This window comes from Triturus cristatus, chromosome 6, assembly GCF_964204655.1.
Source record: "Triturus cristatus chromosome 6, aTriCri1.1, whole genome shotgun sequence".
NCBI lineage: Eukaryota > Metazoa > Chordata > Amphibia > Caudata > Salamandridae > Triturus > Triturus cristatus.
In genome coordinates this window covers 1,891,705,394-1,891,732,442 of record NC_140589.1, presented here as the reverse complement: position 1 = coordinate 1,891,732,442, position 27,049 = coordinate 1,891,705,394, and the positions used below count along the sequence as shown (strand labels likewise).

Below are 27,049 nucleotides of genomic sequence, written 5' to 3'. Positions count from 1 at the left end.
AGCTCCGTCAGGGCTGTCTCCCCCCATCAAATGCGATGGTTGCATTTCTTTAGTGGGTTTGATTTCATCATCACCTATCACCCAGGGACCAAGCAGTTATAGTCTAATCTTCTTTCTAGCTTTTGTGCTCACTCTTCCCTTCCACATCAGACTCCCCTACTATCATTCCAATGGAAAAGATACTTGCAGTCAGCGAGGGTGACACCTTTATGGTGGCCTTACATGAAGAATATAATGAAACTAAAGGCCGAAGAATGGTTCAAAACACCTAACCATACTATCACAGACATGCTGTTCCTTCATGCTCAGAAACTGTACATCCCTACTGTAGAATTAAGACGTCAGGTAATTCAATAGAATCATGAAACAGCATTAGCAGGTCTCCCAGGTATAACGAAAACCCTAAGGAATTGTCAAAAACCCTTCTGGTGGAACAGCATGGGGAAGGATATGCAGGAATATGTATCTGGTTGCACAACTTGTGCATGAAACAAGAACACTCACACTGCACGTTCAGGCTTATTACAGCCTCTGCCTATACCCCCAGTTCCTTGGCACACTATTAGTCTATATTTTATTACTAACCTTCCAGCCAGGAATACCTTCACTATCATTTAAGTAGTTGTTGACCTATTATCAAAAATGGCACATTTAATCCCCTCAAAAAGATACCCACCGCCGCAGAATTTAGTCAAATATTCATTAATCATATCGTAAAACTGCATGGTCCACCGAGTAAAATCACCTCAGATCGCAAAGTACAGTAAACATCTAAATTTTGGAGAACACTCTGTGACAAGTTAGGAATAGAGGTAGGCCTATCATCTGCCTTCCACCCACACACCGACGGGCAAACTAAATAGGTCAACCAATCCCTTGAAACTATACTAAAATGCTTACTACCCATGTACACAGGACAATAGGATCAGGCCTTACCCCTAGCTGAATTCACTTATAATAACAGCACCCACTCAGCCATAAAGTACACACCCATCTACTTCCTGTCAGGACAGCATCCTCGGGCAATCCTATTGATATATCAGGAGTTTCTACTACGCTACCCTCAGTCACAGAAAGATTAGAACAACTGCATGAGATTCAAAAATACGCTAGGACAAGTTTAGCAAAAGCCAAATTGGTCATGAAGGCACAAGCTGACAAGCATAGAACCCCAACACCTATATACAAGGAAGAAGACAGGGTATGGTTATCAACATGACACCTACAACTAGAAGGACGAAGGAAATTACGACCAGTTTGTAGGTCTTAATGACATTATAAAGATAATGAATAAAGTCACAGTCAAGCTACGGCTTCCCCCTCAATATACTCTCCACTCAGTGTTTCATGTTTCACTAATCAAGCGATACCACTCCGCCACATGAAAAGATACCCCACCCCAACCCGTTCTGATTAATGGTCAAAAAGAGCACGAAGTTCACCATATCCTGGACTCTAAATGATCTCAGGGAAAACTAGATTACCTTTTAGATTGGAAGGGTTATGACCCATCAGAGCATTCCTGGGAACGGGCCACCTCGGCTCATGCCCCCAACCGGGAGAGACGATTTTATGACCTCCACCTCCTCCAAACCACAACCTGTAAGACTGTCTTTGGGAGGGGCGACTATTAGGTTTCCTGTCACGGGCTCACCTCTCTTGACTATCACAATATGCCGGCATGAGTCATATCATTCCTCCCAACACTTATGAATAAACAAATGTCCTGTACCCTAACATTGGACAATATTATATGCTGTTGGTAATAGCTAGCCGCAGCTTGTGTTCCTCGGTTTGTTTGAAAAGGCTTAATAGCTTTCACAAATGTTTTACCATGAATATGCAAGGTCAGGTTTCAGGAGCCACTGAAACATCCAGAAAATCCACCAGAATATGCATCGAGCAAATGGCATAAACTACCTCAACGTGAACCTTCCGGAAGACAGCCCCCGTCAAATTAATCCCCTGCACCTGTTCCCTGCTATAAGCAATTAGAATGTGACACCATTGTGAACATTCTAAAACACCTTCTAGAAGGCAGCCTCATCAAGTTAATTATCTACCTCTGTTCCTTGTTACAAGAAATTAGAATGTGACCTTTAAAAACGTTCTAAAGCAGTTTTATTTAAAGATTGTCCAACACTGCTCGCCTTCGCTAAGCCTCTTCGCTTGCCACTTACCTGTTTCCTGGCTTCCAGTACTCTGTCTGCCAGCTCCCTTGATCCTTCCGGTTCGACCTCACCGCAAAGAACGTCCTCAATTAGTCTTGCACTTGGATGGAAAAAATAACAAGAAGAAACGGAGAGGCACAACAACAGACTTGATTTTATGACGTGCTGAGTTTTGTTGCAACTAAGTGCTGCAAACAAAGGTACCCAGTGTTTTTGTTCAACCTGTAAATACTGTTGGCAGGGCTCTGCCTAAGAGAACTTGGGTGAAGTTAACCCTGTCCGAATTTGCTTGTGGGTTTGACACTGAAATCAAATTCACTACAGTTTAAACATTTTAATAAAGGATCCTCTACAAACACTCTAAATGAAAACATTACAACAAAAAAGGTTAGTTGAGATTTGAAAAGCTTTCATGAGGTGATACCTTAAGACATAGAGTTAATTCTAGACTAAAGCCTTATTATTTGTTTGTTTATAGTAACCATATCTGCCGGTATCATTAATCAGACTGGTGTGAATGCCTGCTGCAGTTGAGTAGACGAACCACAGCATCTTTGACTCTACATACTCTCCCCATCCCCACCCCCTTTCCCCTGGGATTTGCCTCCAGAGCAGTGTCGCCTCCTGAAAACCGCGGGCAAGTCTCAGGAGGATTCGGGAACAAGCATCACTGCCCCATTGGAATCATTTGCGATCCAGGTAGGTCGCTTATGGCACAAGCTGTCAGGCACACAGAGCACTGAGTGCAGAGATGTGTCCACTTTCTAAATGTGACATCTCTAAAAAAGTAATGTTACATCCAACTTCACGATTAAGGAGGAATTATCATCACCATTCCAAAGATGTGAAACAAGAAAAAGGTACTCCTCTCTGATCAGGAATTACAACTTGAACATTTATTAAGGAATTCCCAATCCTAACCTAAGGGAGGAGAGAGGGGTAGGCCTCACATTAGGGAAAAAACAAATTTAGCTGTTTGTCACAATCAGGTCATGCAAAACATAACAGTACTTGTCCTATCTTTTACTTACATAGCACCATGCCCTTAGGGCTACCTAAGGCCTACCTTAGGGGTGACATATGTAATAAAAAGGGAGTTTAAGAGTTGGCAAGTAGTTTTAAATATGACGTCGAAGTGGCAATAAACTGCACACACAGGTTTTACAGTGGTAGGCCTGATACAGGTTTGGAAGGCTACTTGTGTGGGTGGCACAATCAGTGCTGTAGCCTACTAGGTGCATTTAACGTCCATACCATGAGTATGGTATGGTATGCCACTTTACAAGGAACTTACACGTATATTGAATATGTCAATTGGGTAAATGCCTATTACACACATGTTTAAGGAAGAAGCACATGCACTTTAGCACTGATCAGTTTTTTTGACTGGATGTCGATAGCAAAACATTGAAACATACTTTAATAAATCACAATCTGGATGAGATGCCCTAAACGTGCCCCTTCCAAAGAGCCATTTGTTATTACTTTCTAATCCCATTTTGCAGTTCGCTAATATGCTAATGTATTCGTTTACCTTCTTCTATCGGGCAGTTGTGGCAATCAGAACAACTTTAGAAACATATCTTGGATTCAGAGGCACCTTAATCCAATACATAACAAAAGCTTACCCTAGCCTTACACCCAAAATCAGGAGAGATGTTGAGAGCCTTTGGAAAGGCACTCGATTGGCTCAGCAACAAAGCTGAAGGAAGAAACATTTAAAGAAAAGAGGCAGAAACACGGTGTGCTAAAGTGATAAGAATAAAGATCAGAGCAGGAAGCAGACTTTGGGTAGAGGGTAGAGAACTTCACATGATCTTAGTAGCTGGAGATGAGAGGTTTTCAGTTTCTTGTGAATATAACATGAGCGTGACTTTGCATCCCCTTTGGAGGGAGGCTGCACAGGGAGGGGCTGCTCCAGAGAAGGGTTGAGAGATGCTTGATTGTGTTTTGAGTTTCTTCAAATCCACACAAAAGGTTTTTTTTGTTCCTAAATTTCTTGGCAGAGTGCAAATGTTGAAGTTGTGCGAGGAGTGTGGCTTTGACATTTGTGTGGGACAGTTGGATTTTTTGTTTTGGGCACGTACCCCTCAATTTAAGTACCGAGTTAAACAATAAATTCATTATCAGAAGGCGAATGTGAGAGCGAATACAAACACACATCTTTTCTGGACTGAATAAGACTAGAATCTTTTATATTTCCTCATACAGGGAAAAGGATTCACCTACACTCCCTTCATAGATAGTGAAGCATCATGCAGAAATATCTATCATAGAACCATCTATTATACTCTGGTTAGATGCTTCGCCCTTCTATTTTTTTTCTTTTTTTTTTGCCTGGCTGTGAGATATTTGATTTTAAATTACATCATTGGGTGACATTAGTAATTTTGCAGTTTCAAGAACTTGCAAAAATGTATATTTTTTTAAGTTTGCTTTTTGGCAACAGTCTCTTATTGCAGGGTAACTTCTGCCACACGTTAATTTGCTGTGTTTTTCTTTAGCAATATCTTTTTTAGGTGTTTTCCTGCAGGATATCCTAGTTTTGTACATTTTTACCCGGCAATATTTTTCAAAAACACAGATTTTAATGAATTTGTGTGCTTCTGACAGCAAAGATAGGTGTTTGAGGATTATTTAATAGGATGGCGCAAAGTGACGCAAAGAAACACTTATCATTCTAAGTGGCAGATTTACAAGCCCATTGCGCCACTTTTCCCATGTTAAAAGTGACGCAAAAGTGGCGCAAGGGGCTTGTAAATCTGCCCCTAAAACTCTGAAGACAACGCAAAATTGAGCAGCGCCTCTCGAGCGCCTGAGGAGCCATTAGTAAAAAACTGCCATTGTGTTAATTGGAACTTTTTCTGTTACAGAGAAAACGGGCGTGTGTCCCCATGAAGACATTCCCTTTGGCTGCCCCGACCCGCCAGAGCCGAATGAATGCCTAAGCGACGACAACTGTCTCTTCGAGGAAAAGTGCTGCGGGGCCTGCTCCAAGAAGTGCACCGAGCCTCAGCGAGGTATGTGGGTATCACCTGGTCTATTGCATGCCATAATGTACTCATATCTAAGAGTTCAGGGGTGAAACCAATAACATAGAAAATAACCAAGCATATGAATCGAAGCAAGCAAAGCCAGAAGCCAGATAGGGATTGAGCCTTGTGATATATCACCTCGGTTTTATGTATTTAGCTGGCAGCTTTCTATCATCTGTACATAGCATCAAAAACACTATTATGTTACACTGGCAGTTTGGCAAAACACATATAATTGGCTGGAGATGGAGAAAGAGAGGTGACGTTTGACAATTCACGCATATATGTAAATTAAAAAACATGCACATTAACATTATTCTGCGTTCCTCTGACAGGCCGGCCAAGGATAAGAAGACAGGCTGAAGGCCTGTTTGTGGGTGGAAGTTGAGGGCCAATGAGGAGAGAGGTCTACCTGATGTTGGATGGGAAAACATACACCCTCCACAACACATATATACTATTGGGACTGCCCCGAGCGGCATAGATCCCCTTAATGTATACCCTTGGCTGCGCCCGCCCGGAGGGGTATGTGCCTCTTATCACCCAGAGTGTAGCGCCCAGGTGGCTTACTACCTGAGTTTACAGTCAATGTCAGCGTGAGCTGGGCAGGAGCTGAGCCTTAGACTGTCTTACCAGGTTGTAAGCTCTTGTTTCAGGATCAGCAGTCCAGCTTGGTGCCAGTAGGGGTGGGGAGATGTGGTAAAGTCTTTGACTTTGTCAAACGGGGATATTGGGGCGCACTCAGAAGGGCACCGTAGCCTGCACCCTGTACAGTGTCTTATCAATGCAATTGTTTTGATCAGGGCATTGGCTGTGTGGGGAGGAGGCTAAGTGTGGATTTTGTTTGTGCTGTGAAAGATCGAGTCACTGATGGGGTGGAATAGAGCGTCAAGTCCATTTTAGTCCCTTACACTAGGCTCCCCCCGTGCCCAAGAGCGGTGTGGGGCTGAAACATATTCCCCCTTTTCCTGCAGCCCCTTACACACAGCCTCCTAAGGGCTCCATCGTGCTGCAGCCCCATGGCACGTGCTTCCAGTTCCTGATCCAATTCACACATCTGATGCAGGCGGATGAAATAAATTCCGTAAACTTCTAATATGGTCTGGAGTTACGTACAGGTCATATATTGAAAAATACTAAATACGGCAAATAGATTCTTATTCTTCATTGTCTTCTTTGGAAAACTGATCGCCTGGATCCATTTCCCGAGCTGCCTTGATTCCCACCTCCAGGGCTACGAATATCTCCTAAGCTCTTGCTATGTCACCGGTGTTGTGTGCTAGGGGCCCAGCGAATGCAGCAACTAAGGTAGGCAGGCAGCACGATCTCCAGACTCGGGGAGAGGGAAATAACACACGCCTACGCAGTAATCGTGCTTCGGTGCACTGACCCGGATCATCCGGTCCAGCCCCCATTTATTTACCTGACCTCTTCCGGGTCACAGGCTAGACCACCCTCTCCATGGGCAGGGGGGTGTTCCCCTCAAACATAACATTCCTCCTTTATCATGGCAAACAAAAACAAACACCAATACCGGGTAGAGAAGAACCCTTCCAGTGTGGAAGACGAGAGAGATGGAGAGAGAGAGAGAGAGAGAGAGAGAGAGAGAGAGAGAGAGAGAGAGAGAGAGAGAGAGAGAGAGAGAGAGAGAGAGAGAGAGAGAGAGAGAGAGAGAAGAAAAGAAGAAGAACGAGGAAAAAGAAGGAAAAACCCACTGCATTTCTTTTCCTCAGTCCATCACAAAACCTTTCAGTCGAGACGACACCGCCGGGTTGGCTCGGAGATGATATCGGTGACCACCTCGCCCTTCGCTCCCAGCTCTACTGCCTTCAGCTCCGGCTGCCCCCGGCGAATGTTCCACAGTTGCCTCGGGCATTGGGGGAGCAGACCCAGGTGAGACATTCTCCTCGTTGACGACGTCACCCATTGTTTCGCCATCCTCAGACTCTGGCCTCACCTCACTTGGTTGTGCAGGGCACTGGTACTTTTTGAACTGGGAAACGTTCCTGGTAACTGTCTCGCGACCCCTCTGGGCAGTGACCATCGTGCCCTTTACAGTCTGGACCACCCAGGGCTCGGGTTCAAAAGGAAGGGAGAACTTCCCTCGGGGATGTCGATTCTTCACCAGCACCAAATCACCGGCCACCAACGCGCTGCTTCTGGCATGGCGCCTCTGGGACATTCGGTCATTCTTGGCCCGCCTCTGTCGGAGGCGTGTGGATACTTGACGATATGCGGGCGAGGATGGTGTCACCTGAGGAAACACATCATTCAGCACCCGTTGGTTACACAAGGACCCAGGGCTGGCCATGGTGGTCGAGTGAGGTGTCAGTCGGTATTCTTTCACGAAGTTGTACAGGGCACACTCCATGTTCTGTTCTCGAGATATTGCTATCCGGAGCACTTTGTTCAGGGTGCGCATGAAACGCTCCGCTTCACCATTAGCCTGGGGCCACCGGGGCGTGATTTTCACATGTCGGACACCTCTTGACCTGAGGTATTCAGAGAACTCATGGCTGGCGAATGTTGGACCATTGTCCGTGCGTAGCTCCTTGATTAACCCATGGCTGGCCATGATTTTCTCGAACCGAGGTATGGTGTGGCTTGCAGTAATGGAGTCCATTATCTCAACCTCGGGGTATTTTGAAAAATCGTCAATGACGACAAGCATGTGTCGGCCATCCGGTAGGCTCCCAAAATCAGCACTCACCCGGTTCCACGGGTGAGGAGGTATGTCCTCCGTCAGGATTGGGGCAGGCGGATCAGCGGGCCCCGCCGCTTGGCAGAGCGCACAGGACCGGACTGTTCTCTCCACCACACTGTCCAAGTCCGGGAACCACACCTTGCTCCTCAGGCGTGATTTAGTCTTAACCACCCCTTGGTGCGCGTTGTGAGCAAGATCCACCACTCGCTGCTGTAGTGACCTGGGGATAACTAGGCGCGTGCCTCTCATCAGGCATCCCTCGGGGGACACAGCCAATTCGGACCGGACGTTGTGAAGAGCTTTCAACGCCACTTGTGCATCAACTGTACGGTGTGCCAGGTTCTCCAGCAGGGAATGCCACCTTCCAGATCCAATCGCTGAGATCACCATCTCCCAGCAATCATCTCGTTTGGTCGCCTCCAGGATGTCCTCTAGCCTGATGGGCAGAGGGCGAGAGCGTTCCACCACCAACCTGACGTACTCCTCCGTCTCTTGAGCTTCAGACTCCTCTTCTCGGGTGACCGGCCGGGCATGTCTGGACAGGAAGTCCGCCGGGTTTTGTGCCCCGGGGCGGTAGATGACGGTGAATTGGTACTCTTGCAGCTGCAGGATCCACTTTTCAATTCTTGGAGGTGGTTTCGACGACACGCCCATGAAAAGAGGAATCAGCGGTTTGTGGTCAGTGTGAACTGTGAATGGCTGTCCATACAAATAGAGGTGGAAATGGCGACACCCCCAGTGTATTGCAATCGCCTCTTTTTCGATGTGGGAGTACCTTTGTTCTGTTTCCGTTAGAGCCCGGCTCGCGTAGGCTACCGGGGCCCACTCACCGTCCAGTTGCTTCTGGGACAAAACGGCACCCAACCCAATGGGACTGGCATCCACCGATAGTTCAGACTCCCGGGCGGGGTCAAAATACGCTAAGGTGGTTTCTGCAGACAAGGCGTGTTTGGTGGCCTGAAAAGCATCCTCTTGAGCGGGACCCCATTCCCATGTGGCAGCGTTCTTTGTGAGGTCCCGTAGGGGTGCCGTTAGGTTCGTGAGATTCCGGATGAACCGACCACAGTAGGTGACCATGCCCAGGAAGCTCCTCACTCCGGTAACTGTGGTCGGGGCAGGGGCCGTCTGGATGTCACGGACTTTCGCGGGGTCGGGCGACACCCCCTGTTGTGAGAAGTGATATCCAAAGAACGCTATCTCCTTTTTTAGGAATTCGCACTTTTCACGATGTAGCGTCAGGCCACTGTCCTGGAGCCTCCGGAATACGCATCGTAGACGGGTCATGTGTTCCTCCAGAGTCGGTGCATGTACCAGGATGTCATCGCTGACGTTTATAACCCCACTGAGGCCAGCCAATACACTTCTGATGGTGTCCTGAAACACTTCCGCCGCGCTGGACACCCCAAAACTGAGGCGCTTGTAGCGGCGCAGTCCCACATGGGTGGAGAAGGTGGTTATGGCCCTTGACTTGGGATCCAGCAGGAGTTGATGGTAGCCGGCCCGGAGGTCCATCTTCGAGAACCAGTGCGATCCGCTGACCTCCGCAACGATGTCGTCGACCGTGGGTGTCAGATGGCGTTCCCGCTTGATGGCACGATTTGGCAAACGCATGTCCACACATATTCGGACTTCACCTGGTTGCTTCGGTTTTCGGGCTATCACAATGGGGGAGACCCATGGTGTCGGGCCTTCCACTCGCTCAATGATGTCAGCGGCTTCCAACTTTCTTAGTTCTTCCTCGACCTTCGGCCGCAGATGGAACGCTACTCTCCGGTGCTTGAGAGCAACCGGTTGCACTTATTGGTCTACGTGTAGCCGTACCAGGTGGTTCTTTAAACATCCGATTCCGTCAAACAGGTTTCGAAACTCGTCCACCAGCGACTCAACATCTTCCAGGTGCACAGCGAAGGCAAACACCACCAGTTGCAAATGTTCCGCCGTACGACAGCCCAGCAGCATTCCCGCACCCTCCTTGGTGACGTACACTTTGGTGCGAACGGAGTGAGCCTCATGGGCGATGTCGGTGGTGAAAACGCCTAGCACCGTGAGCGGTGTGCCGGAGCCATAGGCAAACACCTGTATGGACGTGGGCTTTAGGACAGGCTGTACCGGGAAAGATCTCAGCATGGACTGGGCCATTATGTTTATGGACGCACCTGTGTCAATCAGCACCGGCGTCAGATGTCCTGCAATCTTGACGTGACACTTTGGGGCCCTCCGCTTCGGACATCCATCCGGTTGCAGGGCGTGAATGACATGGACCGTGCCTTCGTCCTCATCGTCGTCCATATCATCTTCCTCAGCCTCCTGTAGAGGGGCCTCCACCGCATTGATCTGCCGACCTTGTCGTTGACGTCCCGCCGAGCGGCATACTTTGGCCAGATGGTTTAGACGACGACACGCCGTACACCTTTTCCCCTGTGCAGGGCATTGACCTTGGTGCGGGTACGGTCCTCCACACATGTAGCAGGAACGAGACGAGGATGGTGGTTTGCTTTGCTCCGCTCTCTTTGAATTTGCTTTCTTCGAGGTCGTCGCCACCACCGCGTTCACTGGCTCCGTCTTCACTTGACGTTGAAGGGCTGTCTCCATATGTGCGGCACGCACTTTGGACAACTCCTTAGACCGGCCCATGGTGAGCATGTCAGCCATGGAGATGCCGGGCGTTTCGAGGATCCTTTCCCTCAACTTGACGGACGAACAGCCCTGGATAAACTGGGCCCGCAGCTCGTCGTCTGTGTCCGGGAGGGTACATGTGCTCGCCAGCTCCTTCAACCGAGCATAGAAAGTGTCAACCGATTCCTCCGGTAGTTGCCTAGCTTGACGTAGGAGGAAGCGTTCGTAATCTGGATTTGCTAGGGGTTCAAAATGTGCGGTCAGAGCCGCCTTGAGCGTGGCATAGGTGTAGGGAGGGCCGACTTCCACCACGGATTTGGCCAGCCGGTGAATGGCCGAACCACCCAGATGCAGTAGCATGGGCCGATGTCGTTCGGGCTTGAGGCCGACTGCGGGCGACGGAATGTCTCCCTGTGGACTTCCGCCCTCGCACTCACCCCTCTGCCTGAAGAATGATGTCTCAACTGCAGGGACTTGAAGCCATTACTTGTGAAGTCAATTTTCCATTTCTGCCTAACTTCTTCAGACGCGAGGACACCTTCTTGATTCCTTGATTGTTTGAGTTCCCGAATATCACTGTTGGCCCATGCAGGTATCATGGTGGCCAGTTCTTCAGGGAACGCAGGATTGCCCACAGTGATAGGTTTTTCCTCCGCCTATTTGTCTTAGCTCTTCTAATCCATAAAAGTATTTATCTGACAAAAAAGTCTGAAATTTAAGATTTTTGGAATCTTCAGCATTCAAAAATGTGCAAGTGAAGCCCTGTAGCCACCCTACCCTCATTACCCTTATGAGGATCTTATTATTTTGAAATTATATTGAAATGTTATTTTCCGGCTTCACAGGTTCTGCAGGCCTCACGACTATACCTTTCTCCCCCCGTTGCCCCCCCCCTGTCAGCCGTATCAAGATCGTGCTCCTCTCTATGAGTTTAGCCTTCAGCGCCTTTAGCACTCACTTTGCATTTGTAGCCTTTGTTACTTTGCTTTGTATTTGTAGCCCTGTTTTGTATTTGCATTTTTTGTTGTATTAGTTATTTCCTGCTGCTGTTGCTTTGTCCTTTGTCACTGCACTTGTTTTACTATCTTATTTCACTCACCTCGCTGCTTGCTCTTTCTCAACTGTTTTTTGCTGCTCCTACTTCATTGCGCCCCACCCTCCTTCCAGCATCTATTTAATGGAGGCTGCAGATGAGCACAGTGGATGTGGCACCGGTGTGCCAAAGGCAAGCACGTCTGCACCCGTCAGCCCCTGGACCGCGCCTAGGGCCAGTACTCCTGGTTCGCCCGCCTTCCACAGATACTCCGCCTGGAACCCAGTCTTCACAACAACAACATCTGCCACACTTATCCACATTCTACAGTCGGACCTTTCACCTGTCAGCACTTTCCCTGGAACACCAGAGCACCTGCAGGCACGACTACCACACCATGCCTATCGGGCTGACCACGACCACCCCAGAGCTACTCCACTGCCTCCTGCTCAATGCAACATCACTCCCCTGAAATGTGGGGCACCATCACCTCCCTTACAACTGAAGTCATCTTCATCACGGAGACCTGGGTCTACCCCACTTCAGCCCCCGACATCAACACAGCAACCCCCGACGACTACAAGATAGTACATCGGGACCGCACCAACAAACACAGAGGCAGTATCGCCATCATCCACAAAGAAACTAACCGCTGCACCACCACCACAGACAATACCATTCCGATCATGGAACACCTCTACTTTCAACTGCACACCGATGGCAGAACCACCATCAGAGGCACCCTTGCCTACAGAACTCCAGGACCATTCCCCAGTTTCTGCTACACCATTCTCAACTTCATCTCCCCACTCGCTATTCACTCTAAACATTACATCTTCCTCGGAGACCTCAATTTCTACCTTTTGGCAACCTAAACAACACTAACACCACCAACCTCCTCGAAAGCATGAACAACACGGGGCTCACCCAACTCCTCACCAACCCCACTCACATCACGCGGCACACACCCTGGACCCCATCTTAACGGCCAGTGACAGAGTCAAGTATTGTCATGTCACCGAACTTACCTGGACTGATGTTGTGGCACGTGGCAGCAGGGTGATGTTTTCTGCCTTGAGCTGCTCGCACTGTGTGTAGTGCTCTCTGTGTCTCGATGCGGGTCCGTTGGACGGTTGACGGATCGAGGGACGGAGTTAGGCATCTGACACAGCGGGATCGATTTCACCAGGTTATCACTCTCCCCAGGGCTTCACATTATAGTTGAATAAATGCTTGAACTCACCTATGAGTCCCTTTATCATTTAGCATCAGCAATTAGATGACGACCCGAAGCCCTGGAGTTTCCTCATCATGTGTGCAGCACTGCTCGCACCTCCTTTTCATAAAGGAAAAAGATTGCGTTTTTTTCCCCTCTCTTTTCTATCAAATTACATAAGGAAGTGGTTTGGTTACTAAAGCAAGTAGCATAGGAGTTAAGGATCTATCAAGGTAGTCTCAATTTACATTTTGCTATCCTGTTTCCTCATTTATTCAATGGTGATGCACACACCTATTGTGCACATCTGCACCAGTCCTAAATTTTCTCTCATTTATTTATTTTCTTCACACTCATACAGTTCTGCTATTATTCCATAGAGTATTGCCATCATGCAAGAGGTGCATCCCCCTCATCGTTTCTAGAGTTGCCTGGTGGACCTGTAATTGACTGCAAAGATTGGTACAGGTCATTTAATATATATTTAGGAGCGATTGATGGTTTGCGATTTTGCACAGAAAGTAAAAAGTTTATTTTAAAACAGTGCTTGGACAGAGAAGGGCAACGTATTTTTGAACACTTACCTATTTCTACGCCACCTGATGAAGAAGATTTTGATGAATTTTAAGAGGTTCTCTGAGATTAGAGAAAATATTTGATACTCAAAAGAGTATTGTTGTTAGACGCTTTACATTTTTCTCCAGAGAACAAAAGCAAGATGAATATGTAGAATCTTATGGGACTGCATTAAGAATTTTAGCAGCCAATTGCAAATTTGAGAGGTTTACTGAGCAACTTATATGAGATCAATTAGTGTTCAGATGTCACAACAAGTCTATCCAGTAGAAATTGTTAATTTTTGAAAAGTTATTGCCTTCTGAAGCAATTGATGGCGCATCTATGATTGAATCTTCTCAAGCTGAAGTAAAGATTTTAAGGAAACACACTGAAGAAACAATCTTTGGCAGTAAAGAGTAAATCACAAGATGGTAAAGTCATGAACCCCAAAGTTCATTGTAAGGAGACTACTATATCGTATAACAAATTTTGTGCTTGTTTTCGTTGTGGATCAACCCATCATGGAGTTAATTTCAAGTTCTGGCCTGCAGATAAGAACATATTCAGTCTATGCGACGCAATGGGATATTTTGTAAAAGTGTGCATGAAAAGAAGCCATCAAGTAAATGAAATAGCCGACTATACAGAAAAGGATGCATTACAAGCAAGTCTATCTGATCTGGTTTTAAATATCACTTCTTGAGACAATAATGCCTATGAAAATCTAACTGCTGACATAGGAATAGGGAATAAAGTTGTCAGTTTGTTGATGGATTCAGGAGCCAGAGTGACTATGATACTTTCAAACAACTATGGAAAGATGAGCCTTTGGAAGATCTTGATATCAGAAGAGTTTTTTCAAGGAAACACTATTGATCTTATAGGTTATTTTGTATGTACTATTTTTTTCAGAATGTGTGTTTCTCTGGTAAAATCTATGTCACCTTCAAAGAAAAGAATATTTTAGGTTGGGTACTTTAAGCCATGCTAGATATTGTGCTTCTAGCAGGCAAAAGTAGAAAGGTAATGTCATTTTCTGAACTCTATCATGAGAATTTACAGCAACATACCATTAGTATTGTAAATTCATTGCAGGTTACAAATGTCGATTTTAATTTCAGTGCTCAACTCAACAGCTGCTTAGAAATTACAACGTTCTTTTTGATGATAAGCTTGGTGTACTAAAGATTTTTTTAATTGAATATTAAATATAAATATAACGTCACACCGATTAAGCATAAGTTAAGGAATGCTCCTTAAGCATTAGAAGTGAACTATCCAAAGCTTTAAAAGATTTGCAAGATCAAGGTGTAATAGAACCAGTGGATAGTTCACCTTGGCTTTCTTCCATTGTCATAGCCAAGAAAAAGAACAGGTCTTTGAATAAGAAAATTTGAGTGGATGTCCACCCGTTATCTAGAATGGAAGAGCTGATGGTAAAACCTAATGGTGCAAAGATTTTCTCAAAGTTAGATTTAAAGTCTGCTTATAATTAGATCGTTTTAGCTGAATCCTCAAGACACCTTACTGCATTTGTCACTCCGGATGGTGTCTTTCAATTTCGTAGGATGCCATTTGGTTTGGCATGTGCTGCATCAGTTTTCCAAAGGGTTATGGAACACATTTTAGGGGATGTAGAAGGCCTTCTTGTTTTTCAAGATGATGTTTTGGTAGCCAGTGAAAATCAAGTTGAACATATCCATAAACTTAATTCTGTATTTGAGAAAATCAAGGTAAATGGTTTGTGGTTAAGACAAGATAATTGCAGTTTTGCGCAAGATCAATTTGAGTATTTGGGACACATTATCAGTTCAAATTATATCAGTCCTAAACCAGGTTTAGTCAAGGCTACTGAAAATGTTAACAGAGAACAGGTCATGTCCTTTAATAGACTATGTGAATTTTTTTTGCTAAATTTATTCAAACTTTTGCCTCGGTTGCTGAACCTATTACTAGACTTCTCAAAAAGAGGGTGGATTTCACATGGGGAAATGAACAAAAGGAGGCTTTTACTCGTTTTAAGAATGATTTGTTGCCAGCCCCTTTACTACAACCCTATGTTCCAGGCCTCCCTGTGAGTGTGACTGTTGATGCTAGTGACAGAAGTGTGGGAGCCGTCATTACACAAAGTTTCAAGAATGTAGATCGCACTGTGGCATTCGCATCCAGAGTGTGGAAAGATGTTGAAAAGTCTTATGCGGTAATAGAGAAGGAAATGCTTTGTGTACATGGGCGGCACATAAATTTAGAAACGTCTTATGGGGAACACATTTTCAGCTTAAAACGGATAACAAACTTGTAGCGTGCGTTTTGAACACACCATCACATCATTCTGAAAAATTGACTGCGAGGCTCACTAGACTTGCTGCTAAGTTGTTAAAATATAATTTGACATTGTTTCATGTTCCAGGTTTTTCATACAAAAGGGCAGTTTCTTTCGCTTATTTTTCTATTACTGATGATGATGCAGAATGTGAAGATAAAGTGGAAGAATGCGTAGTAGCTGTTGTAGAGTTTGAGAGTCAATCGTGTATTTCCAAATCTGTTTGGAGTTATGCACTACTATCTGATCATGTAATGTGTAAAGTTTTGAGTTACACACCTGATGGGGGGCCAAAAGAGAAAAAGCTCACAGGAGAATTGAAATGTTTTGCCAAGGTCTCACCAGAATTTACTCTCAATGATGGGATAAATTATAGAGCTGAAAAGCTTGTTTCTCCTGTCTTGTTGAGTAGCAAATTATTAGAATTAGCTCACCCGGGACATTTAGGGATGACTTTGAACAAGAAAAGGTTACGCAAGACATACTAGTGGCCAAAGATGGATGAAAATATTGAGTAGAATGTGAGGAATTATTAAATATTTGGTAGCGCAGATAAAAATGTATCTGTTAGAAAACCTCCCTTGGTATTTGTAGATCTTCCAGAGAATGTTTGGGATAACGTTGCACTAGATTTTTTAGGTCCTTTTTCCCATGGCAACAATCAGTTTTCATTAGTTCTTACTGATTATAGATCAAAATGGACTGAAGTTGAATTTGTGAAAACACCTAAAACGTTATTGGTAATCAATTTTCTCAAAAATATTTTTTTCCCGTAAGGGCATCCCCAAGGTTTTGATCACAGACAATGGTGTACAATTTTCATCTGAGGCGATGACTACATTTATTAAGCAAACAGGCATTGAACACAAACACACTAGTTTTTATCATCCTCAAGGAAATGGTCTTGTGGAAAGGGCCAATAGACTCGTTGGTAACACTTTTAGATTAGCTTTATCCAACAATTTGGACCCTTTGGTGGCCATCCAAGATATGTTGAATTCTTATCATGCAACACCTCTCACTCTACCACAGGAATTTCTCCTTTTCAGGCAGTAAAAGGACACACTTCATTCACATTAGTAGAACCACTATGGGTTGAGAGAAATATTATGTCTCATAACTGAGAAAGATGTAAAGCTAAGGTCATTGAGGAGGTTAAACGTAAACAAATGCAAATGTGTTCCAGGTACAATTTTTTAAACAGAGTTCAATTTGTTGATTATCAAATTGGTGATTGTGTAAGAATCAAAATTCCGAGACTATTTAGGAAGGGTCGTTTAAAATTTAGCAATCCTAAGAGAATAATTGCTGTGTCCAAATCTGCTGTTTGTGTAGATGGGGGGAAACGGTGGAACAAGTTCTCTGTTGCTCCAGTGGTTTCTGTATGTAAAGAGAATGGGTCAAACAAAGTCAAGTTGAGAGATGTTGGTCCAGTTATCCCAAGAGAAGTAAAAATGTGATTTTGAAGAATGATTTCAAAACCGAGGAACAAGATAATTTGCAAGCCAAGCTGTTTAAATCTAGAGGTCTTAGTGATCAAAAAGAAATACGAAAGAGTCAATGAGAACCAACCTCACCTTCTTGGTTGAAGGATTTTGTTAACTTGATTGATTAATGCAATCTTATATGAATATTATTTGTTGTACTACTGTTAAGATAGTTTCCTTGTCTTATCCTGGAATACAGCCCGCGTTCATAAACATCTGCTATCTATACTTATTGCATTTTTTACTTATGTATTATTACTTATTGTTTTGTTTTTGTTCATGACAAAAAAGGGAGATGTGTTGTGGCGCGTGGCAGCCTGGCAATGTTTTCAACCTTGAGCTGCTCACGCTTTGTGTGGCGCACTCTGTGTCTCGATGCAGGTCCGTTGAATGTTTCACAATCTACGGACAGAGTTAGGCACCAGATGCAGCTGGAGCGATTTCACCGGGCTATCACTCTCCCCAGGGCTTCACATTATACTTGAATAGGCGCTTGAACTCACCTGTGAGTCCCTTTGTCATTCAGACTCAGCAACTGACAACGCCATCTTCTACTTCGCCATCTCAGGACCCCCTGGCCCCTCACACCACAGCTGGAACAAAGTTTCAGAGAGCTATTGGCCGATGCCCTCAACTCCATCCACCCTGACAAGCAACCAACCCAGAGCAGGGAGAAAAGAACTTCTCTGCCTGGATCACCAACTGTGCAGACAAAGTCTGCCCTGTCAATCCCTCCTATCCCAAGTGATCCACCAATAAAGCTAGCTGGTACACCACAGAGCGGAAAACCTCAAGCACAGAAAGAAAGGAAATGGTGCAGCAACAAGGATGCCACTAACTGAGCCACCTTCATGACTACCCTCAACCAATGCCACCAACTCCTGAAAGACACGAAAAAGAGCTCCCTAGCTAAAGTATGAAAGCCAGATCCAACCACAGTAAAGAGCTCTACAGCATCATCAGACAATTCTCCAACCCTTCAGCCTTTGAAAACATCATCACCCCTTCCCAGGAACTTTGTGACATCCTGGCTAAATTCTTTCACGACAAGATCTCCGCCATCTTATAAAACTGCAAACCCCTACCCACTGACCCCCACACTCTCGTCACTCCCACAGACATAAACCCAAACGCACCACCCGGGACCAGCTCACCACAGAGAACATCACAGTCAGCATGAGCTCCATTCACTCAGGATCTCACATCGACCACTGTCCCCACCACATTTTAAATCTCGGAAGCTAAGAGAACACCTCACTTCTCACCACATCTATTACTACAGCCACCTTCCCCGAATAATGGAAGCACGCAGAGGTTGAACCCCTTCTCAAGAAACCGGCCCCAACAGACTCAGAAACTACTGCCCCATCTCTCTCCTCCCTTTTCCCAACAAACTCCTCAAAAAGGCCATTAATTACCAACTCACCAAACACCTGGAGAACAACAACCTGTTGTACACCTCCCAATCCAGATTCCGCACTAACCACAGTCCCAAAACCACCCTCCTCAATGGAAGAGAAACAGCAGCCCTGATCCTCCTCGACCTCTTAGCAGCATTCAACACCATATCCCACCACACCCTTATCAAGAGGCTTCATCACATAGGAATCCAAGGTAATGTACTCAAGTGGATCACTTCCTTCCTCACTGGAAGATCCTAGAGGGTTCACCTACCTCCTTTCACCTCGGACCCCAAAAGCATAATCTGCAGCATCCCTCAAGGCTCATCCCTCAGCCCCACACTCTTCAATGCCTACATGACCCCCTGGCCAACATTGTCAAATCCCATGGACTGAACATCATATCCTATGAAGACGACACCCAGCTCATCCTCTCGTTATCAGAAGACCCCTCCACCACAAGTGGCCAACTTCCACAGATGCATGACGAGCATCGTCAACTGGATGAGAAACAACTGTCTGAAACTCAACACCGACAAGACATAGGTGCTGATCTTAGAGAACACAAACTCCCCATGGAATAACCTCTGGTGGCTCTCTTATCTAGGACCCACACAGAGAGACCGTGCCCGCAACCTTGGCATCAACGCAGTCTCAGCTGCTTGCTTCCTCTTTCTTCTCATGCTCTGGAAAATCTTCAAATGGCTCCCCGCTAACACAAGACGTAACATCACCCAAGCCCTAGTTACCAGCTGGCAGGACTATGACAGCACACTCTACGTCGGAATCACCAATCACTTCCTGAAGAGACTACACACCATTCAGAACACAACAGCCAGACTCTTCCTCAACCTCCCTAAATGGACCCACATCACCCCCACCTCAAGAAGTTCCACTAGCCCCTCATTCAAAAGAGAAGCCAATTCAAGATGTTGATACCAGCCTACAAAGCCCTCCATGATTAAAGACCGGCATGCATCAAACAGCGCATGAACTTCCTCCTGTCATCCAGACACCTGCGCTCTGCCTCCCTCTTCCTTGTGCAGAACCCCTGCATCCGGCAAAGCAATAATGAAGGACGTTGTGTGGCTTAGTATATGGTCCCCACTTATTTAAGTGTAGCACCCTGCACTAATCTATACAACCCATATGGTGATTTTAGTGGTCTTAGACAACCTTAGAAAGCTCTCTAAGTGGTAGCTGTGGTGAGCAGCCTTCAGGCTTAGTCCAGAAGGAGTGTAAAGCAGCTTGCATTAACAGTACTTAACAGTACTTAATCTTATGGTATAGGTTAAGTGAAAAAAAACACACAGTGTAGTTATAAAATAGTTTTTTTGTTACAAGCACTCACTTACACAATGTATTATCTCCTAACAGGAGACCCAATGTACACAATACTTAGGAAACAGAGCACGTAAGTAGCACAAATACACAATGGTCTCCAGGGGAGACCAAACCATATACTAAAATAGTGGAATGCGAACCACGACTGAAGACAAGAGCGGACCCAGAGGACGTAGAAGAGCCGGGGACCCAAGGAACCACCCAAGGTGAGTATCTAGGAACCCCAGGGAGGTCGTGTGCAGAGTGAGAACAAGACCGCCTACCGCCTTCTCAATGTTAGTCAATGGGTAAGTCGTGGTTGCCGTCTTTGAGAAAAAGGACCCTTCCCAGCGGACCCTTAAGACACCACATGGAAGATGGAAGGGGAGTCACCCCACCCGGGGATACCCCTGGAACCAGCATGCCTACACCAGGGAAGCCGGATGCATAGGTGTCAACTGACGTCGAGAAGCACGGCAGACCACAATGTAGGACTTCAAGAAAGGTGCTGCTGGAGAAGAAGACAGAGGATTCCTGTGGAACCCAAAGGTGGATTCAAGATGAGAATAACCTGCAAGCAGAGGGGACAGAGTCTATGCCACTCAGGAGTGACCAGGAGGCACAGAAGATGAATGCCCACCAATGTTGGGGATGCAGGAGAGGTTCATGGTGCGTTTGAAGTTGCAGCGATGTGGACCAGGCGACGCTGTGGAAGACCAGGAGCCGATTACGAGCTGTCCCACGTCTGATGTCGAGAGCCATGGGGTCAGTGTGCAGCAGGGGCACCACCAAAACTTGACAGCAGCAAACAGCGTAGTCGGTAACGAAGGGGCAATGTCGGGACCAGCAAATTCCAAGTGACTCAACACATGTAGGTAAGTCAGAGCAGGCCCGAGCAAGCAGGGGAGCCCACTGGAGCCAAAGAAGAGCCTCAAGAAGACCCACAGGCTGGAGGCACAGGAGTCACAAGAGGACTTTGAGCAGCTCACCAAAGGATGAAGGCCACGGTTCAAAGGATGAGATGCAGGCTAAGATCTTGGTTGCAGGAGATACTTTAGGTTGGAGCTTCCTGGAGCCCAAAGATCTCTGGATGAGTGAGTCAACAAGCCTTGGCAACGGCAAGTTGACGCGGTGCACAGGGGTTCTGTTCCAGTGGTTCTGACGAGGGATACTGGCCTCAAACTCAGGATGAAGATAGTGCAGGCCTTGAGGGAGTTCCAGAACCACCACCTCTGTTGCTGAGCCTTACGGAGTCCATGGGAGCCCAGGATCAGAAGACCAGTCAGCTGCATTGCAGGGCCACCAGATGCAGGAGAGTGACTCCTACACTCCAAGGGAGATTCCTTCGGTGTCTTGGATGTCCCCAGGTCCTGTAAAGAACCTGTATGGAGCACGGGCACAGACATTGCAGCAGACTTGCAGGACGACAAGACCAGGAGCATCAGGAGTCTTCCCAGTAGCAGTCTTGGTTCCCAATGCGAAGTCCAGCGAGGTTCATAGTACCCAGATGGTCGAAGATGAAGTGGTATGTAATCAGAATCTTGTCCCACAATGAATATAGGGACCCACCCACAGGTAAGCCATTATGTACCCTAAGGAAAGCATTGGGACGATTCAGGGGTCCCTCCCACAGGAGTGGCTGGACAGTTGAGAGGTTACTACTGTGTCCTTTGTCCAGTTTCACGCCAGAGTGCGAGCCAACGGTTCCCTGAAATGAGCTGGAGTATGCAAGGAAGGCACCACATGTGCCCTTCAAGCAGTCTCAGTGGTGCTGGCAGGCACCCCTATCCTGCCCCAATACACTAAACCCTGTCTGGGAGGTGGTCACACCTCCCTGTGACAGGATATCTGTTGTTCTGCCTTCTCCTGCACAAGCTTGGCTCAGCACCAGGAGGGCAGAAACATGTCTCTGGTCAGCAGCAGCCCTAGCTTCCTTTCCGGTTCTGGACGACTGTAACCAGCAGCACTGAGGGCCTTCCGGAGGAGCTTTACAGTGCATGGAATCATACCTCCCACACAGTTACTGTGTGAGGGGTATGATTCTAACATGTTTGATACCAAACATGACAGGGTTCGTTACAGCCAGTTTAGAGATGTTCATTGCGTAATGACGCATGGCCACTCAATATAGCGTAATGGCTGATGCGCTTGAAACCTGGGAGAATGGACTTTAAAGGTTGTAGTGGTGTCCCGTTCATGCAGGGGCATCGTCACACTGAGAACCAAGCACCCTGCCTTCAGGATTAAAAGGCCTACCTTAGGGGTGACTTATAGATTTTATGTGTAGTGACCTCAGATATAAGGAAACTTATATCTGACGTAAGTGGGGCTAGCACCAGCTTACAAAGGCTGCAATGCCAGGCCTTGAGTCACAATTTGTGTGGTCTCCTATGGGTGGCATAAAACATGCTTAAGCCCATGGGAGACCCCTGGCGTACCTATGCCCTGGGTACCTTAGTAACCATATACAAGGGACTAATCAGGGTCCACCAGTAGCCACTCAGGAGTGTACCCAAGTACTCACCATGTCCAATTCAAGGAAGAAGCACAGGGACTGGGCTCCGGATTAGCAGGATCCTAGTCAGACTAGTCCGTAAAACATTACAGCACCAGAAAAATGTGGGGGTGACCATGAAAGAAGATCCTACTTTCCTTCAGATGTTCCATCTCCTTCCTCACTGCCAAGTCTTGGAATGCCCTCCCCTTCACCTCCAGACCTCACACTCTCTCTAGGTGTTCAGGAAAGGGACTCAAGACCCGCCAGTCAACTGATGCTCATAGCATAAGCCCTCAGAGCCTGGATACCCTTGCCGATGATTAGCCGCACTTTAAAAATCCTGTTTGTTTGATTGATTGATAAGGCCACTAAGTAATATTATTCAAAGCTGGGAAGGATCCAACTACCTTTCTCTTTCAGTAAGCAAGGTTTTTTCCTTGAAACTCATGGTCACTCACTTCCCCGCATAGATAGAGAAGCCAACCATTAAAACAAAAAGTGTTTTTATGTAACAGGACAGTGTCTGAAACAAACCATTTTAATAATATGAAGTTTCACTACTAATGAGAGGGTAATAAGGGGGCACTTTAAGGAATCCTTCCTTCGTTTATCTAGTAACCTATCATCGTTTAAGCGCGAAATGTCACCTGGTCATGCGGAAACAAGAATTCCCAAGCATCTGATCGCTTATAAAGTCACCACACTGTGATGTATAATGATGTGAATACACTCAATAAATAATAACTGTAGTCTTTCTGTTGTTGTCTCCTTACAGACTATGATCCTAATTTAGATGGCGTTGTTACACTGCTCGAAAATTAAAGAGGAGGAGGGCGAAGATGTGTTAGCTCAAATGCATGGCTTTTGAAGCTGCACCAGTGATTCTCTTCACAAGAGCTTCCCAGATGACGCTGCTCTGCCATCTTGTGAGAGCGTGTCACAGGTGTGGTATGGAACTTGTCTTTACAGTTGCCTGTTTAGAGCACCTCTTCTGGTAGAGAAGAAAATGCTTATTAATGCAAAGCACTCACATTTGTGCATGGGATTTACCAAGACAGGCTGGTAGGTGTGATTCTGGTCATGTGTGCTTACATTTACCACAGCTTGTTTGTGCCACTCACCATTGTCTTCCTTCACATCTCATTATTTCTCTGTTGCATTGTTTATTTTAGTGTAAAAATAATATGTGCAAGCTGTATTTTTCCTATATTAAAGGTTAACATTTGTCACAAACTGGAGTTGCACAACCTTCTACGCTGTTGAATGTGATGTCTAATCTCTTACTCTGTGTGGGGGAACCTCAAGCCAATATTCTTCTCTTAAGAGCAATAAAATAAAGCTTTGTCTTCTTGTGTGACATGTTGCATTCTGACTTCTTGGCTAGCATCAGGCAATCTCCTCTATTGTCGCCTCATCAGAAGGGACCAATCTTAAACCTCCTTTAACGAATTCAACAGGTCTGACTTTTTAAAATACCCAGGTTGAAAGTGCTACACCTTGGGGTTGTCTCAGATGTCTATTTGTAACCCAGTGATTTTCACTCACTGTGCCACTCCAGACAGAAACCTGCCTTATGCAGTTCAGCACTGCCACGCTCCCCTGCTCCTCATGGGAAGTGTTCACCCTGAACTGCCAGGCAAGGCCCCTCTAGAAGGATACATGTAATCCTAGTCTGCTTCGGGCCTTGTGAGGCCCATTGAGGGCACAGCCTTGGCACTTAGAGGGTTTCATAAAACACAGGTGTTGGGAGGAATGCTTGCACTCAGTCTAACCCACTTACAATCACTCTGGCACTCATTGTTTTTCTCCCACTGTGTCCTGTGTCAGGCCTGTTTTATGCAAATCTGTAATATCTATGGCTGTTTGCCTGCACTGCAGTGTTCTCTCTCGCCTAGGTATGGCATCTTAGAATGTTGTGTCTTGAGCCCGAAGGATGGGTATGTGCACTTGGGGAAGCGTAGAGTGCTTGCGTGTACTTCCTGGGCAGCTCCTTGACTGTGTCATGAATAAACATGTAAACTTTAATCTCCTACTAATTCTGTAGTTGTCGTTCGCCGTGCTTTCCCACACTATGCCTCCCACAGGTGGATCATCACCGCATGCACATGCTGATTAGAAGCTGGTCCTGGGGCGTCTCATTACTTCAAGGGGCTGTGTCCGGCGCCGATGGTGCGAGTCCGTACTTACGCAAGTGCCAGGGTCTGTCAACGCCAATAGTACTGTCTGTACTGGCACCGGAGGTGTGGTTTGTGCCTCCTGCGGGTGTAGATACTGGTCGGAGAGCAGATAGTACTGTGCATGCTGGCACCGGAGGCGTTGCTTGTGCCCGCGCTCCAGGGATGGATACTCATCGGAGAGCCAATAGTACTGTGCTGCTGGGACTGGAGTTGTTTGGTTTGTGCTCACGCTCCGGGGATGGATACTGTCCGGAGAGCCGATAGTACTGTGCGAGCTGGTACCGGACACGTTTGGTTTGTGCCTACGCTCCGGGGATGGATACTCGTCGGAGAGCCAATAGTACTGTGCCGGCTGGTACCGGACACGTTTGGTTTGTGCCTGTGCTCTGAGGATGGATACTCGTCGGAGAGCAGATAGTACTGTGCGTGCTGGCACCGGAGGTGTTTGGGTTTTGTCCGCCCTACGGGGATGGATACTCGTCGGAGAGCCAATAGTACTGTGCCGGCTGGTACCGGACACGTTTGGTTTGTGCCTGTGCTCTGAGGATGGATACTCGTTGGAGAGACGATAATACTGTGGTTGCTGGCACTGCAGGTGTTTGGTTTGTGCCTGCGCTCTGAGGATGGATACTCGTCGGAGAGCCGATAGTACTGTGGTTGCAGGCACCGGAGGTGTTTGGGTATTGTCCGCCCTACGGGGATGGATTCTGTCCGGAGAGCCGATAGTACTGTGCTGCTGGCACTGGAGGTGTTTGGTTTGTGTCCGTGCTCCAGGGATGGATACTCGTCGGAGAGCCAATTGTACTGTGCGGGCTGGTACCGGACACGTTTGGTTTGTGCCTGCGCTCTGAGGATGGATACTCGTTGGAGAGACGATAATACTGTGGTTGCTGGCACTGCAGGTGTTTGGTTTGTGCCTGCGCTCTGAGGATGGATACTCGTTGGAGAGACCATAATACTGTGGTTGCTGGCACTGCAGGTGTTTGGTTTGTGCCCGGGCTCCGGGGATGGATACTCGCCGGAGAGCGATAGTACTGTGGTTGCTGGCACCGGAGGTGTTTGGGTTTTGTCCGCCTTACTGGGATGGATACTCGTCGGAGAGCTAATAGTACTGTGCGGGCTGGTACCGGAGGCGCTGCTTGTGCCCGCGCTCCGGGGATGGATACTCGTCGGAGAGCCGATAGTACTGTGCTGCTGGGACTGGAGGTGTTTGGGTTTTGTCCGCCCTATGGGGATGGATACTCGTCGGAGAGCAGATAGTACTGTGCGTGCTGGCACCGGAGGTGTTTGGGTTTTGTCCGCCCTACGGGGATGGATACTCGTCGGAGAGCCAATAGTACTGTGCCGGCTGGTACCGGACACGTTTGGTTTGTGCCTGTGCTCTGAGGATGGATACTCGTTGGAGAGACGATAATACTGTGGTTGCTGGCACTGCAGGTGTTTGGTTTGTGCCGCCGCTTTGAGGATGGATACTCGTCGGAGAGCCGATAGTACTGTGGTTGCAGGCACCGGAGGTGTTTGGGTTTTGTCCGCCCTACGGGGATGGATTTTGTCCGGAGAGCCGATAGTACTGTGCTGCTGGCACTGGAGGTGTTTGGTTTGTGTCCGTGCTCCAGGGATGGATACTCGTCGGAGAGCCAATTGTACTGTGCGGGCTGGTACCGGACACGTTTGGTTTGTGCCTGCGCTCTGAGGATGGATACTCGTTGGAGAGACGATAATACTGTGGTTGCTGGCACTGCAGGTGTTTGGTTTGTGCCCGGGCTCCGGGGATGGATACTCGCCGGAGAGCGATAGTACTGTGGTTGCTGGCACCGGAGGTGTTTGGGTTTTGTCCGCCTTACTGGGATGGATACTCGTCGGAGAGCTAATAGTACTGTGCGGGCTGGTACCGGAGGCGCTGCTTGTGCCCGCGCTCCGGGGATGGATACTCGTCGGAGAGCCGATAGTACTGTGCTGCTGGGACTGGAGGTGTTTGGGTTTTGTCCGCCCTATGGGGATGGATACTCGTCGGAGAGCAGATAGTACTGTGCGTGCTGGCACCGGAGGTGTTTGGGTTTTGTCCGCCCTACGGGGATGGATACTCGTCGGAGAGCAGATAGTACTGTGCGTGCTGGTACCGGACACGTTTGGTTTGTGCCTGCGCTCTGAGGATGGATACTCGTTGGAGAGCCGGTAGTACTGTGGTTGCTGGCACCGGAGGTGTTTGGTTTGTGCCCGGGCATGGATAATCGCCGGAGATCCGATAGTACTGGGGTTGCTGGCACTGGAGGTGTTTGGGTTTTGTCCGCCCTACAGGGATGGATACTCGTCGGAGAGCCAATAGTACTGGGCGGGCTGGTACCGGACACGTTTGGTTTGTGCCTGCGCTCCGGGGATGGATACTCGGAGAGCCGATAGTACTGCGACCGACCGACCTGCCCTGGTCAGACCCGATCGCTCCCCCCGCCACCGCTGCCAGGCCGAGTCTCTGCCCCTGTGTGGAGTGGCCCCCTGCTCTTGCCCGCTC

The 27,049-nt window shown here is 47.2% G+C and overlaps 1 long non-coding RNA gene across 2 annotated transcripts in view; it reads left to right on the top strand.

Moving 5' to 3' along the window:
- LOC146822324 (uncharacterized) overlaps positions 1-23,662 on the top strand; it is an 87,405-nt gene extending 63,743 nt beyond the window's left edge. For both annotated transcript variants that reach the window (XR_014962831.1, XR_014962830.1), the window contains exons 3-4: positions 5,045-5,191; positions 23,139-23,662. This is a non-coding gene — a long non-coding RNA (uncharacterized LOC146822324). The remainder of the gene's footprint in view (positions 1-5,044; positions 5,192-23,138) is intronic.
- The last annotated feature ends 3,387 nt before the right edge of the window (positions 23,663-27,049 follow it).